A 16,499-nucleotide genomic window follows, 5' to 3' on the forward strand; every position below is an offset into this window, starting at 1 on the left:
CGGGTGCGGATAAATTGTAACTATATTCTTATCCTCGGAGTTAGTTGTTCTTAAGGAAATGATATCGGGAAATACGTCCTTAAATGGTGTTTCCATTCTCCTCATCCGTCTATTTAGAGGTCAAGTATCTTTTTTGCTATCTCGGGGGCAGAGAGAGAAGCTTTTTTCCCCAAACAATTGCCTTCATCCATTGTACGACCAACTGTTGATTCTTCTCGGTCTCCTTTAAGGATGCATAAAATTCTTGGACGATCAGGATACAAGCCTGTTCCTTTGGGATTTCTCATAGATTTTCCCATCTATGGAATTTGGCTATGTCCCTCGTCTCGCTGGTCAGTGACATTTAGGACTCGAAACCTTTCTCTTGAAGAGGGGATTTTCATCTAATGGCTCGAAGGAGAATTTTGAACTCCCTTTCTTTTCATGAAGTTCTTTAAATTATCAACGCTTGATTTGGCATTTGTATGGCCGCTTCTCATTGTTTTAAGACTATGGAAAAGGTGAAAGGTAGAGAATTCACGGAATCTCGAAGAATAGAGTAGCAAAGGTTGTTCGGTTACTTGTGGAGGCTTTGAGGGTGCGCCTTATGATAAAGACAATATATAGAAGCCATCTAGGGCTTGACTTGTCGTTCAACTTGGGGAATATCTCTGAAGAGCTCGTCGAACTAAGAACGGAAAGTTGCTAAAAATGGCTTGCATGTGGCGTCAGAAAGAAGGCATGGTACGACACGATGTGAGTTCATGCCCTTATGTTTGCCTCAAAGTGTGTATACCGCACCATAGAATGTGTATGGCACATCACGACCTTGCCTGCACCTCTTCCACGCATGTCGGAGTCCTCCAATTGTCCGTACTTGACCCCAAATTGCTTCTAACTTTTCTGTTGCTCTTGGAAACTTGTTTTCTTTTAAATCTAACATCAAATTAAAAATCTAAACCCTAAATATAACTAAAAATAAAAAAAATAAAAAAAATTAAAATCAAGCAAAATTTAAATTTGAAGTCTTTTTTAGAGTCAGGACGATCCGTATTGCCCTCGAAAAAAACTTCAAGTTGGTCTTTGACACTGCGATCCATCGTTTGTTCCACTATCGATAAATTTTAACCAATACCCTTGGTTGATTCCAGCGATTTCACCTTATCTTCGACCGACGCGACATTCATGTTTTGAGCCACTTGGTGCTGAATCTGAGTCAACCCCAAATTGTGTTTTGGGGTATTATTGTCTCGAGCTTCCTCCCCTCCATGTCGCTTGAAGCTTTGGTTGCCCAAGCTTTATCTTCATCATCGAACAAGAATGAGATAAACTCATTGATTTCTTCGGTTGACACCTCTTAGGTTATGGCTAGAAAGTGTATCGACTCATCTACACTTTCATTCATAAACAGTTGAAGCTCCTTTATCTCTAGTTTTACCGCTACATCTACTACTACATCTATTTCTATATCTACATCTATGTTAATTGGATCGGAGACATCTTAGGTTATATTCAATTTGTTCTCATATCCGGTTCAAAACTCTTGTTAACTTTCAAGGCTTAATTTCGAATGATTGTCGATAGTAAATTGGTTTTTTGGATTGAAATCAGAGACATCATGTACGACCTCTTCCAATAGAGTACTTGCTTGGGATTTTTGCTGGAAAAATTCCTCTAATTGATCCAACTATTGTTGGTTTTGCTTTAATTTTTCTTGGAATTCTTGCTCACGACTTTCTTGTTTGGACATATAGTCATATGAATCATAAGGAGTTTCGTTTAAAATATTTAGATGTCTCTATGTTGCTTATCTATTTCTTCCAACGAATTTATTGTTTCATTTCACAGTTGGTAAAGCTCTAGCATAAGCAATTTTTGGTTCTCCATAATCTCCCATTGTTCGTATATTCTTTCTTTGTATATGTCATCATCACCCCCTTGGTTCATCGAATCTCCATACCTCTTGGATGTATACCTGTTCGGCTTAGGTAGGAGTTTGTTCAAACACTTAGGATGCCCGTCTTTATATTCACAACTCCATGGATTTGTCGAATCTCCATACAACCAACTCAATTTGGATTGCTCGTACACCGACCTATAAAAATCAATACTCATAATTAAATATGATAATCAACAAGGTAAACGAAATATATTAAATAAAAATATTTACTTAAGTACAAAAATTCAAAATAAATTTTTTCAAACACTAAAATAAAATAGAATTAAGAAAATAAAAGTTAGAACACTATCTAACTCATTTGTCTTTTGATTAATATTATTTTACGGTAATCAATCTAATAAAAATTTCACCATCACAATCCCTGACAACAGTGTCAATAACTTGATTGCCTAGAAATGTGTTATTGTTTATAGTAAAATATCACACCAAAATATATCAAATTAAATTGGTAGTTTCTGCAAGTGTTCGAGTCAAATTGTAATATAGTAAATTTTACAATGAAACACTAGTAAGTATTATGAGGATCGTACCCAAGGGATTGCAAATTGAAGAAACTATTATTAAATCAATTAGAGAAAATAATTACTAATATAATCGAATCATGAATTAGTAGTGTTAATCAAAATTAATATATTGATTAAACTAGCTCCGTTTGGTAACTTGTAAAAGCTTTTCCGTAAAAGCTTTTCAGGCTTTTTTGATGTTTGGATGGCTAAAAATGATTTCCTATGGTAAAATATTTTACAAAACACGGGAGTTCTTTTTTTAGGAAAATGTCTTACCCTTTTGAATTCGGTAAGACATTTTCTAGATAATGACGCGTTCTTCTCCCCTCTCCCCTTCCCCTTCCCCTTTCCCTTTCCCTTTCCCTTCCTCTTGGGTTGCAAATCAGTTTGGTCAAGGACCTTTTTCGGTTCCTCCTTCATCCAAGTAAGGCTCATTCTCCTTCTTCTGTTCTTCATTCCTTTTCCTTCTTCCATATTCATAGCTTGAATATTCACAGCTTTGGTGAATACTGAGCCCGTGCGCCGAATATCCAAAGCAATTTGAAGGGATTATACTTGTAAGAAATCCAAATGAAGGGGAAATTGAAGTTTTCCACTTGTTTAAGTTATTATATCTATTTTTCGGGAAAAAGGAAAAACTTATCAGATTGCCAAGTTTCGAACATGGGCTTTTCGTTCTGGCTCGCTCGCTTGCGTTCTTGTTCGAACAAATCAGCTTTTTCTAATGCTTTTCAGGACTCTTTTACCATTACAAATCTCATCTTAATACTTGTCAGAAGAAGTTACCATCCACCATTGCTGGGAAAACAAATAGCCATGCTTTTCATGGTCTAGCATTTTCTTCCTCTAGCTTTTGCTATTTCTGCTGAATCCCTTACTTTTTAATCCCACAATAATCATCCTTCACTCTGCGAACCCTCTAATCTGGATTCTCAGTTTGTTTTACTTAATATATTCCATTGGTTTTTTTTTCATTTTTGATTGAGTGAAATTTGAGTTTCAATTGTTGTTTCAGTAGAAAATTTTCAACTTTTTTTATGCCCTTTTGTTTTCTTGGATAACTAAGAAATCAACCAAATAAATGTTCTAAATAAGATGTTTTGTAATGTCATGGAACTACTACTAGGATTATGTTGAACTTGAACATGTAGCAAAACTGGAAACTTCTTACATAGGTCGGCTTCTAGTAGTACTTTGTGATAAACCATTTGCAGAGTCTCATTGTATTTTATTACATAAACCTTACATGCATGTCACATCTAAATAAGATGTTTTGTAATGTTATGGAACTACTACAAAACTGTCTTGGTTTTTCTTGAGCAAGTATAAAATTTTAATTGTTCTTTTATGCTTGCAATCAAGTCCCTATAGTACCATATGGTGGAGCTACATCTATTGAGGGCCACTCTTTGTCTCCTAATGGAGGTGTTTGCATCGGCATGACCTTAATGAAGGTATATTTAATCATATTTCCTAGATAAATTAAAAAAAAAGATTGGAATGAACTCTTTTTAATTTTATACCATGCATTTTATTGATACTGTTTATTGTGCTTCCTAGTAATGGCTTCTAATGAAGTTTGTCCTATGGCATGGGCTTTATTAGCATCTAGTCATTGTGGCACCCATTCTAAACCTGTTTTGTATTATTTGAGCTGAAGCTTTATTATAACACTCTTTTGACAATTATTTGACTTGAATTTGCAATTACTTTTGTGATAAAATCATCAATGTTTCATCGTGTAAAATGAATTTGCAATTCTATCCATTTCGTTCTTTAATTTGTGATACTAGGAGTGATTTTTTTTTAAAATTTGTAGAGAGTTAAGGCGTTGCATATTCGGGACATGGATGTTGTAGTTGAGCCTGGAATTGGATGGATGGAACTTAATGAATACTTGGAGCCTTATGGTTTATTTTTCCCCTTGATCCAGGTCAGTTTGTTAGAGTTATTCTTACAACATACCATTTTCTTAATGAAAAATAACTTATTGGAAAATTCAGCTACACTCCTTGATGAAAGCACCATATATATTATATTATTTATTATTGATTGGCTTGAGTGTAACATTATCATCTTAAACCATGTTGACCTGCAGGGCCTGGTGCAACAATAGGAGGCATGTGCGTAACATGCTGCTCTGAATCTTTAGCCATGATGTAGTTGCTACTCTACTACTGTCTTTCTTTGCATTCCTTAGTTGCCCCTTTGGTCTGTTGAAAAATTACATCTGAAATCTGGGCAATTTACCAAAAAACCTGTTTTTTTCAAAATTTCCCGAAATGGGCCGATTTTTTGATTATTTACCGGAATGGGCCATTTTCTACGAAATCGCGTCCACGTCAGCGCGATGTCAGGGTACGCGTCAGGAAATCGCGTCCACATCAGCACGACTTGCTGACGTGGATAGAAATCGCGCCCTAGAGGACGCGATTTGCTTACGTGGCATGAACAGTTTATGTTTTTAAGCTTGGAAAACTTTGAAAGGCCATAACTTTTCACTCGGTTTGCCGCAGTTTTCGTCGAAAAAGATCCTTTTTTGCCCCTAAATTTTGATTTTTTCGGTTTAAAATTGAATTTTGAAACATTCAAATCATTATTTTCCTTATTTATTTGAAGTAAACACCGGATATTTTTTTTTACAGAATTGTCTTATATCATCATGTTATAGGTATAAGTTAGCTCATTCCACTTTTGAGAAGTTCCCTAAAATTTTCCATTTTATTCAATTTAGTCCCTAAAACCTAAATAGTCATATTTTCAAATCTAAGCTTCGTTTTTCAATTCAAATTCAAATTCATCTTTCCATAACATTCAAATATTCTTAAATACAAAAATTTCATGCTAATTTTGAAATAATTATACTTTAGTCCCTATACTCGTAACTAACAAATTATACTTTACAAATTAGTCCCTATTCATCTCTAAGCAATTTTTTAGTGCGTAGATCTTGAAAAGTTATTTGAAATAAAAAAAATCGTCTCAATCGGACAACCGAGCCAAAAGTTATGGCCTTTCAAAGTTTTTCAAGCTAAAAAACATAAACTGTTCATGCCACGTCAGCAAATCGCGTCCTCTAGGGCGCCATTTTCGTTCACGTCAGCAAGTCGCGCTGATGTGGACGTGATTTCTTGGCGCGTACACTGACATCGCGCTGACGTGGACGCGATTTCGCGGAAAATGGACCATTCCGGTAAATAATTAAATAGTTGGCCCATTTCGATAAATTTTGAAAAAAATGGGCTTTTATTGGTAAATACCCCTGAAATCTCTCTTACTGAGATTTGTATAATTTTCATTTTAGCAATTTTGTACCAAACAAGTGTATTCAGATATGAAATGATGGATGTTTTTTCTCCTGGAAAATACATATCTCTGTTGTGCATGTAGATGAAGCCTGAAATAGACAAAAAGGGTTTGGAAGTGGCTTCAGGATTGTGTTTAAACTTCTGAAAGAATGCATAGGTGTTGATTCCTCACTAAAAACATTTTATGTGATTAGGGCACTTATATCTTCAATGCCTATATAGTCTATGTTTTCATTCATTTGCACACTGAAGATAGGTGGGGGTGAATATAACCTTAAAGATAGTGGCTTGATCCATGCCTTGGAGCCTTGTCCTATTTCTTCTTTTTCTGTTCGAGTTTTGTTCATATGTTCGAGATTTTCCTCACCGGAGATTTGTACTAACAATCTTGAGTTTTAAACTTGTTTTAGTCTCATCAAACAAGTGAATTAGCTAAAGTTAGGTTCAATATGATTATTATTTTACTTTTTTTTACTTTTCATGCTTCTTAAGAATAAATAGGAAAATGAAAATCCTAACATCGAAATTCAATTAAAAATGGAAAAAGAAAAAGAAAAATATCACTTTACACTTATACTTTAAGGAGCATATTTGAGTTTAGAAAGTTAATTTTTTCTTTTTAAGTAAAATAAGTAATATTTTCGGTAGTTCGTTTGGTCAATTTCTACAACTCCTTAACGATTTTGATGGTTTGTGCATGCTTTGTTATTCATTCTAGTACCCTTTTATCGAATAATTCTCTAATATAAGGTTATGGTGGAAAATTTATAGATTTGATTAACACAATATTAAAATATGGAGCCTAATTGGTTATTTGATATTAATGGTTTTCATTTTTTTGTTAACAAATGATGCATTAATGATATCAGCTTCATAAAAAACTTTAGCTTGGCCGTTGTAGCCAGTGACAGTAGGATGGTTGGTGTTGTTTTGTTGGCAACTGGGCTCATAAAAAATGGTTGTGTCATGGTCATGGTTTGTCATTTCTGTTATTGGATTCTCCTAAACCCATTGAAATCTTCATGTTGCAAATAAACCCCAAAAAAGTGTTTTAGAGAGAGATCCCTAACTTTAGTTAAAAGTAAAAAAAAAGTCACATCAGCAATCCATTGGTGGATTAACGAATTTTTAACGGTAGTGACCAATTCAAACAATTATCTTAATTAGAGTGACTAAAGTGAAAAAAAAATTTAGGGTGACCAGAATAGGAACAATGCTATTTTAGGGTGACCTGTGGTGTAGTTGACCGCCTATAAATGTGTTATCGTTTATGGTAAAATATCACACAAAAAATATATCAAATTAAATCGGTGGTGTCCACAAGCATACGGGTCAAATTGTAATATAGTAAAGTTTACAACAAAACACTGGTAAGTATTCCAAGGATCATACCCAAGGGATTGCAAATTGGAGAAATTATTATTAAATCAATTACAAAAATAATTACTAATCTAATTGAGTCACGAATTAGTAGTGTTAATCAAAATTAATATATTGATTAAATTAATTAAATTAAGTAACCTAAACTAACCTAATGGATTTTTCTATTCCTAGTGTCGGCAATACGTGCCTTTAGCCAATGATCGATTAAATCCCTAATTTTCTAATTAAATAATTAATTATCCTAGATTGATTTATTTATCACCCTTAGCAAGAATACCCTTCCAATCTCATCTACAATAAGGATTACCACCTAAGTCACTCTTCCAGTCTCCTCCTAGGCATACGGATACCCTCCTGTCTCATCGTTTGGCACAAGATATACACGACAGGATACCCTTTCTGTCTCACCTATCTCGATATTCTATCAGGGGTGTCACTCCCTAATATATTAAGTACCCTTTAATAAACAATAAATTTCGGATAAATAATCACTTAACAAATAAATTAGTTTAATAATCAAATCATGTGAGACATGAATGAAGCACAATAATCTATTAAAATATTTATACAACGATCAATTAACAAATTTAACAAACTATAAATAAACAAATAGAAGAGAAGAGATAAGAGAATGCTCATGAATATATACATTGAAGCATGGATCCAGAACAATCTTCGCTTGCGATTGTCTTCACATTGGAATAGAAAAGTTCCAACTACACGAACATAAAAAGAAAAGAAAACTAAAAACTAAATAGTAAAACTGACTATCTAAATCTGCTTACAATTCCGGTAACCCTAAGGTTGCTTATATAGACAACGACCTACTTGGTAACCACTCAACCGTAGATACAATTAGATTACAATAAATAAAATATTCTACTAAAAGTTAGGGTCAAAATATGAAAATTTCTCAAATGTGCCATCCAAGGAAATCAACTTCATTTTGGCTGGCCACCATCGTATCGTTGGGATGTGGGAGTGCTCCTCATCACGATGTCGCCACTGTGCAAATCTTCCTATTTTCATCGCGTTTTTGTGACGAGAGGAAGCTCTTCATCATAACGTCGAATGTGTTCCGGGCCTTTGGCATCTTTGTTGGCCTATCAGGCTCCTTATCTCACAACCCAACCATCCTTATTTTTTTGGACCTAAATTGACATCATACAGACTTAACTAGCTCATTAGTTACTCATGAGGCCCAAGTTGGCCTTAAGGGTCAACGAAATAGTAGAAAATGCGTAAAATTTTTTATTTTATTAATATTTTATTTTAACCTATTAATACAATACTTAATTATTTAATGCCAAGAAAACAAGCTCGTTAAGTATAGAAATGACCAAAATCAACTACTACATTTGATGTTAGGTCAAATACTCTCACACTTAGGTCTTTACTTGTCCTCAAGAAAACAAAAGAAAATAAATAAAATCTATAGCTAAACAATGTACTTGAGCTGGCTTGATATACAAGATTAGATCGGAGCATCTACACTAGGCAAATTTGATTAAATATATAGCTCTAGCTAGAAATTGAAACAATTTACAACTACTTACACATAAACAGATTAGCCTAATAAATTACAAAGTAAACAAGTTAAAGAAAATTAAATATATAATTCCAATAAAATGTATATACGAATATAGTATTTATTTTTGTAGAATATAGGCAATTCGAATACTTTTCTTACTCAGTTTATTTTTGTCTATGCTTTGAAGTCTAATGCAATAATATTTCCATGTATAATCCCTTATGGTTTTCATTTTATTTTATTTGTGCCACTACGATTGATATTTTTCTCAGGCACTTTTTTGTAAGGGTTATACTAGTCATACTGCACCATTTAATAATCAAGGATTTTACTGAGTATTTCTTTTTAATTCAAGCATCCAATACTTCTACAAATACATTTACAGTTTAATAAATTGAACTAAATAGTCTAAATATAAACGACCTAAATTTTTTAATTTTAGGCTAAATTTACAATCCAAACAAACAACCTAGGTATATGCTCTTAACCAATCACATGTATTTCTACAAGCTCAAACACAAACAGAACACAAAAGAAAAATTAATTACTAAAAATTTATAAAATTGTCACCCCAAAAAATATGATTTTTGATTTATTAAATTATGCTATAATTGAGTGCATGCTTCAGTGGTTAAGTGCTTAGGGTGTGTGTTTGAGGTCATGGGTTCAAATATCTCTTTTGGGAAAATTCAATTATTTTTGTTCCTAGGCCTATCTCTGTTTGTTGGGCTTAAATATTATTTTTGGTCAATTTGTGTCAGAATAAGCTTGCTGGTTCAGTGGTAAGGTGTTAGGTTATCCTTGGGCCTTGTGTTTGAATCCTTGTGTGTGCAAAATTACTATATTTTTGCTTCTACGTGTGCTGCCTATATAGCAAAGGTTGGATGGAATTGGAATTCTGGAGAAATTGGGTAGGGTTAGTGCTCCAGATATTGTGGGATTTAGTAAGTAGTTGAGGGAACTAGGGAGTTTGTCCATTTCCTCTCTGCTATTTCTTCTTCCTATTTTTTCAATTTCGTTTTTTTCTTCAATCATTTTATTTTTGCTTCTTTTTTTGGTCTCCACTTGTGCTGCTTCTGTGCTATTTTTCTGTTATGCTCATAACTCCTTTTTCTCTCAATTCCATTCTTGTTGTTACGATTTGGCAAGTACTCGAGGAGGTGAAGTTTTATTTCTGTTAGTTGATGAGTGAGTTGGGATTTTCTTGATTCGTTGTTATGGAAGTTATTATTAATTTTATTTAATCATTTTGATGCTCGATTAGGGGAGAATTGTGAGACGTTTGGTGATCCTCCATCTGATTTAGGTGCTTCTATTGGTTGTTCTTTAAGGGTAAGGATTAATTCACCATTGAATGGGGTTGTTTTGTTAGATATTTCAGTTTGTGTGACTGTTAGTTTATCGATTATTTATTAATCGGGTTTGGAAGTTGTCTCAATTAGTGTTTGTTTAACGTGTTTAAGTATTTGGAAGTTGGATATTTAAGTTGTCTTAATTAGTTTATCGATTATTTATTAATCGGTTTAACTACTTGTCGTATTTGGTGGCTCAACCACATGTATATTTGTATTTGGCGATAAATTGCCTATTGATCTGGCAGCTAAGCTGCAAATATTCTTAAAAGTAAGAGGTGTGTAGGGCTGGATGGATATTTAATACACTATATGGTGTGTTGGGATGGTTGAAGATGGTATGTAGGTGATGGGGGTAGGAATATAAATCTGCATCTGATATGTTCTGACACTATTTTGGACTGTTTTAAAGTTTGGATATTATTTTGATTTTCCTTTTAAAGTAATTTGACATAGTTTTATGATACTCAATGTATTTGTAAAAAGTATGGTTTTCCAACAACAAATCACATTTTACAAAATCGAGTTAGCTTAAGAGTTTCGCTGCAAATTTATATGTTTAAAAAGCATAAATTATCAACGATTTCATCGAATTGGTAATGAAATAAATGATCGCTAATAAACTAGATTTTTACTTAGCAATAGTTAGCGTCAACCTTACAAATCAAACAGTTTTTTGGTTTTTCAAATGTGTTGCATTAACATCTCCAGATCTGGCCATAACGTCTAGGTCAGGTTTTGGGTGTTAAATAAATAAAGTAGAAGAAAAGAAAAATTAACAATTTTTCTCTGTCACTCCCACACTTTATTTGGCACATTTTCCCCAATGTGTAATAAAAATATAAAGAAAAGAGGTTACCCGATTAGATTGATAAGTTCATTGCAAATGATGGGAGTAACTCTTCCTTTTTGAGTTGGCTCGAGATTGTAGTGCTGTAAAAAATATGGGGTTCCTACAAAGGAAATTAAAAATACAAAATATATATAATAAAATAAAATCCTAATTAACTAAATAAAAATAAAAACCAACCAAAAATAAAAAAATTCTTAAAAAATATAAATTCCAAAATAAAAATTAAAAATGTTTAGATTTAGTCGAAATCAGGCTCTGATTCCTTGTCATCTACGTTTGGGTCACCTTCTAGATCTGACTTATCTTCAGGATCCTCTTTTGGGTTCTCTTGTACCTCTATCTTGATGGATTCTGCCTTTGCCTCATAGTTTGTTTTTTGGGAATTGGGCTCGCCTCAAGTCTGTCTTCCTTAGATCGTCCTCATAGATCGATCCCGCTTCTTGTATCCATCAAATTATCCATTTCAAATTTGGCAGCACTACCTCACCTAGATGTGGATTTGTTTTGATAGATCTTTTCTACTTGCAATTTCCCACCAAATGCTTCACACTAGGTTTACATATCGGATACTTTGTTGGTTGTAAATAACGCTCGAATCGTCTCGTTGGTCCTTGTGCTTACCGACATCAAGAAATAACTAAGTGTGGACAAAGTAACTTTACCTTCTTTTTCCTTGCACAATGCATCATACTCTGATAAATCCATGTCCGGACATAGATTCTTTCTTTCTATGATATGACATATAATAATGTAGCTTGGAAAGTATCTATGTTAAACATGTCCAAGGCTAGGAAAACTCGGGTGCGGATAAATTGTAACTATATTCTTATCCTCGGAGTTAGTTGTTCTTAAGGAAATGATATCGGGAAATACGTCCTTAAATGGTGTTTCCATTCTCCTCATCCGTCTATTTAGAGGTCAAGTATCTTTTTTGCTATCTCGGGGGCAGAGAGAGAAGCTTTTTTCCCCAAACAATTGCCTTCATCCATTGTACGACCAACTGTTGATTCTTCTCGGTCTCCTTTAAGGATGCATAAAATTCTTGGACGATCAGGATACAAGCCTGTTCCTTTGGGATTTCTCATAGATTTTCCCATCTATGGAATTTGGCTATGTCCCTCGTCTCGCTGGTCAGTGACATTTAGGACTCGAAACCTTTCTCTTGAAGAGGGGATTTTCATCTAATGGCTCGAAGGAGAATTTTGAACTCCCTTTCTTTTCATGAAGTTCTTTAAATTATCAACGCTTGATTTGGCATTTGTATGGCCGCTTCTCATTGTTTTAAGACTATGGAAAAGGTGAAAGGTAGAGAATTCACGGAATCTCGAAGAATAGAGTAGCAAAGGTTGTTCGGTTACTTGTGGAGGCTTTGAGGGTGCGCCTTATGATAAAGACAATATATAGAAGCCATCTAGGGCTTGACTTGTCGTTCAACTTGGGGAATATCTCTGAAGAGCTCGTCGAACTAAGAACGGAAAGTTGCTAAAAATGGCTTGCATGTGGCGTCAGAAAGAAGGCATGGTACGACACGATGTGAGTTCATGCCCTTATGTTTGCCTCAAAGTGTGTATACCGCACCATAGAATGTGTATGGCACATCACGACCTTGCCTGCACCTCTTCCACGCATGTCGGAGTCCTCCAATTGTCCGTACTTGACCCCAAATTGCTTCTAACTTTTCTGTTGCTCTTGGAAACTTGTTTTCTTTTAAATCTAACATCAAATTAAAAATCTAAACCCTAAATATAACTAAAAATAAAAAAATAAAAAAATTAAAATCAAGCAAAATTTAAATTTGAAGTCTTTTTTAGAGTCAGGACGATCCGTATTGCCCTCGAAAAAAACTTCAAGTTGGTCTTTGACACTGCGATCCATCGTTTGTTCCACTATCGATAAATTTTAACCAATACCCTTGGTTGATTCCAGCGATTTCACCTTATCTTCGACCGACGCGACATTCATGTTTTGAGCCACTTGGTGCTGAATCTGAGTCAACCCCAAATTGTGTTTTGGGGTATTATTGTCTCGAGCTTCCTCCCCTCCATGTCGCTTGAAGCTTTGGTTGCCCAAGCTTTATCTTCATCATCGAACAAGAATGAGATAAACTCATTGATTTCTTCGGTTGACACCTCTTAGGTTATGGCTAGAAAGTGTATCGACTCATCTACACTTTCATTCATAAACAGTTGAAGCTCCTTTATCTCTAGTTTTACCGCTACATCTACTACTACATCTATTTCTATATCTACATCTATGTTAATTGGATCGGAGACATCTTAGGTTATATTCAATTTGTTCTCATATCCGGTTCAAAACTCTTGTTAACTTTCAAGGCTTAATTTCGAATGATTGTCGATAGTAAATTGGTTTTTTGGATTGAAATCAGAGACATCATGTACGACCTCTTCCAATAGAGTACTTGCTTGGGATTTTTGCTGGAAAAATTCCTCTAATTGATCCAACTATTGTTGGTTTTGCTTTAATTTTTCTTGGAATTCTTGCTCACGACTTTCTTGTTTGGACATATAGTCATATGAATCATAAGGAGTTTCGTTTAAAATATTTAGATGTCTCTATGTTGCTTATCTATTTCTTCCAACGAATTTATTGTTTCATTTCACAGTTGGTAAAGCTCTAGCATAAGCAATTTTTGGTTCTCCATAATCTCCCATTGTTCGTATATTCTTTCTTTGTATATGTCATCATCACCCCCTTGGTTCATCGAATCTCCATACCTCTTGGATGTATACCTGTTCGGCTTAGGTAGGAGTTTGTTCAAACACTTAGGATGCCCGTCTTTATATTCACAACTCCATGGATTTGTCGAATCTCCATACAACCAACTCAATTTGGATTGCTCGTACACCGACCTATAAAATCAATACTCATAATTAAATATGATAATCAACAAGGTAAACGAAATATATTAAATAAAAATATTTACTTAAGTACAAAAATTCAAAATAAATTTTTTCAAACACTAAAATAAAATAGAATTAAGAAAATAAAAGTTAGAACACTATCTAACTCATTTGTCTTTTGATTAATATTATTTTACGGTAATCAATCTAATAAAAATTTCACCATCACAATCCCTGACAACAGTGTCAATAACTTGACTGCCTAGAAATGTGTTATTGTTTATAGTAAAATATCACACCAAAAATATATCAAATTAAATTGGTAGTTTCTGCAAGTGTTCGAGTCAAATTGTAATATAGTAAATTTTACAATGAAACACTAGTAAGTATTATGAGGATCGTACCCAAGGGATTGCAAATTGAAGAAACTATTATTAAATCAATTAGAGAAAATAATTACTAATATAATCGAATCATGAATTAGTAGTGTTAATCAAAATTAATATATTGATTAAACTAGCTCCGTTTGGTAACTTGTAAAAGCTTTTCCGTAAAAGCTTTTCAGGCTTTTTTGATGTTTGGATGGCTAAAAATGATTTCCTATGGTAAAATATTTTACAAAACACGGGAGTTCTTTTTTTAGGAAAATGTCTTACCCTTTTGAATTCGGTAAGACATTTTCTAGATAATGACGCGTTCTTCTCCCCTCTCCCCTTCCCCTTCCCCTTTCCCTTTCCCTTTCCCTTCCTCTTGGGTTGCAAATCAGTTTGGTCAAGGACCTTTTTCGGTTCCTCCTTCATCCAAGTAAGGCTCATTCTCCTTCTTCTGTTCTTCATTCCTTTTCCTTCTTCCATATTCATAGCTTGAATATTCACAGCTTTGGTGAATACTGAGCCCGTGCGCCGAATATCCAAAGCAATTTGAAGGGATTATACTTGTAAGAAATCCAAATGAAGGGGAAATTGAAGTTTTCCACTTGTTTAAGTTATTATATCTATTTTTCGGGAAAAAGGAAAAACTTATCAGATTGCCAAGTTTCGAACATGGGCTTTTCGTTCTGGCTCGCTCGCTTGCGTTCTTGTTCGAACAAATCAGCTTTTTCTAATGCTTTTCAGGACTCTTTTTACCATTACAAATCTCATCTTAATACTTGTCAGAAGAAGTTACCATCCACCATTGCTGGGAAAACAAATAGCCATGCTTTTTCATGGTCTAGCATTTTCTTCCTCTAGCTTTTGCTATTTCTGCTGAATCCCTTACTTTTTAATCCCACAATAATCATCCTTCACTCTGCGAACCCTCTAATCTGGATTCTCAGTTTGTTTTACTTAATATATTCCATTGGTTTTTTTTTCATTTTTGATTGAGTGAAATTTGAGTTTCAATTGTTGTTTCAGTAGAAAATTTTCAACTTTTTTTATGCCCTTTTGTTTTTCTTGGATAACTAAGAAATCAACCAAATAAATGTTCTAAATAAGATGTTTTGTAATGTCATGGAACTACTACTAGGATTATGTTGAACTTGAACATGTAGCAAAACTGGAAACTTCTTACATAGGTCGGCTTCTAGTAGTACTTTGTGATAAACCATTTGCAGAGTCTCATTGTATTTTATTACATAAACCTTACATGCATGTCACATCTAAATAAGATGTTTTGTAATGTTATGGAACTACTACAAAACTGTCTTGGTTTTTCTTGAGCAAGTATAAAATTTTAATTGTTCTTTTATGCTTGCAATCAAGTCCCTATAGTACCATATGGTGGAGCTACATCTATTGAGGGCCACTCTTTGTCTCCTAATGGAGGTGTTTGCATCGGCATGACCTTAATGAAGGTATATTTAATCATATTTCCTAGATAAATTAAAAAAAAGATTGGAATGAACTCTTTTTAATTTTATACCATGCATTTTATTGATACTGTTTATTGTGCTTCCTAGTAATGGCTTCTAATGAAGTTTGTCCTATGGCATGGGCTTTATTAGCATCTAGTCATTGTGGCACCCATTCTAAACCTGTTTTGTATTATTTGAGCTGAAGCTTTATTATAACACTCTTTTGACAATTATTTGACTTGAATTTGCAATTACTTTTGTGATAAAATCATCAATGTTTCATCGTGTAAAATGAATTTGCAATTCTATCCATTTCGTTCTTTAATTTGTGATACTAGGAGTGATTTTTTTTTTAAAATTTGTAGAGAGTTAAGGCGTTGCATATTCGGGACATGGATGTTGTAGTTGAGCCTGGAATTGGATGGATGGAACTTAATGAATACTTGGAGCCTTATGGTTTATTTTTCCCCTTGATCCAGGTCAGTTTGTTAGAGTTATTCTTACAACATACCATTTTCTTAATGAAAAATAACTTATTGGAAAATTCAGCTACACTCCTTGATGAAAGCACCATATATATTATATTATTTATTATTGATTGGCTTGAGTGTAACATTATCATCTTAAACCATGTTGACCTGCAGGGCCTGGTGCAACAATAGGAGGCATGTGCGTAACATGCTGCTCTGAATCTTTAGCCATGATGTAGTTGCTACTCTACTACTGTCTTTCTTTGCATTCCTTAGTTGCCCCTTTGGTCTGTTGAAAAATTACATCTGAAATCTGGGCAATTTACCAAAAAAACCTGTTTTTTTCAAAATTTCCCGAAATGGGCCGATTTTTTGATTATTTACCGGAATGGGCCATTTTCTACGAAATCGCGTCCACGTCAGCGCGATGTCAGGGTACGCGTCAGGAAATCGCGTCCA

The 16,499-nt window shown here is 34.1% G+C and overlaps 2 long non-coding RNA genes across 2 annotated transcripts; both read left to right on the forward strand.

Annotated features, from left to right (window-relative positions):
* The first annotated feature begins 3,848 nt into the window (after positions 1–3,848).
* On the forward strand, positions 3,849–4,350 carry LOC121216043 (uncharacterized). The gene is made up of 2 exons (XR_005912052.1): positions 3,849–3,899; positions 4,265–4,350. It is a non-coding gene; the product is annotated as an uncharacterized lncRNA (long non-coding RNA).
* An 11,169-nt stretch (positions 4,351–15,519) lies between these two features.
* LOC121216044 (uncharacterized) lies at positions 15,520–16,021 on the forward strand. Its single transcript, XR_005912053.1, has 2 exons — positions 15,520–15,570; positions 15,936–16,021. It is a non-coding gene; the product is annotated as an uncharacterized lncRNA (long non-coding RNA).
* Positions 16,022–16,499: the final 478 nt, after the last annotated feature.

Source organism: Gossypium hirsutum, chromosome D04 (genome assembly GCF_007990345.1).
Source record: "Gossypium hirsutum isolate 1008001.06 chromosome D04, Gossypium_hirsutum_v2.1, whole genome shotgun sequence".
Lineage (NCBI taxonomy): Eukaryota > Viridiplantae > Streptophyta > Magnoliopsida > Malvales > Malvaceae > Gossypium > Gossypium hirsutum.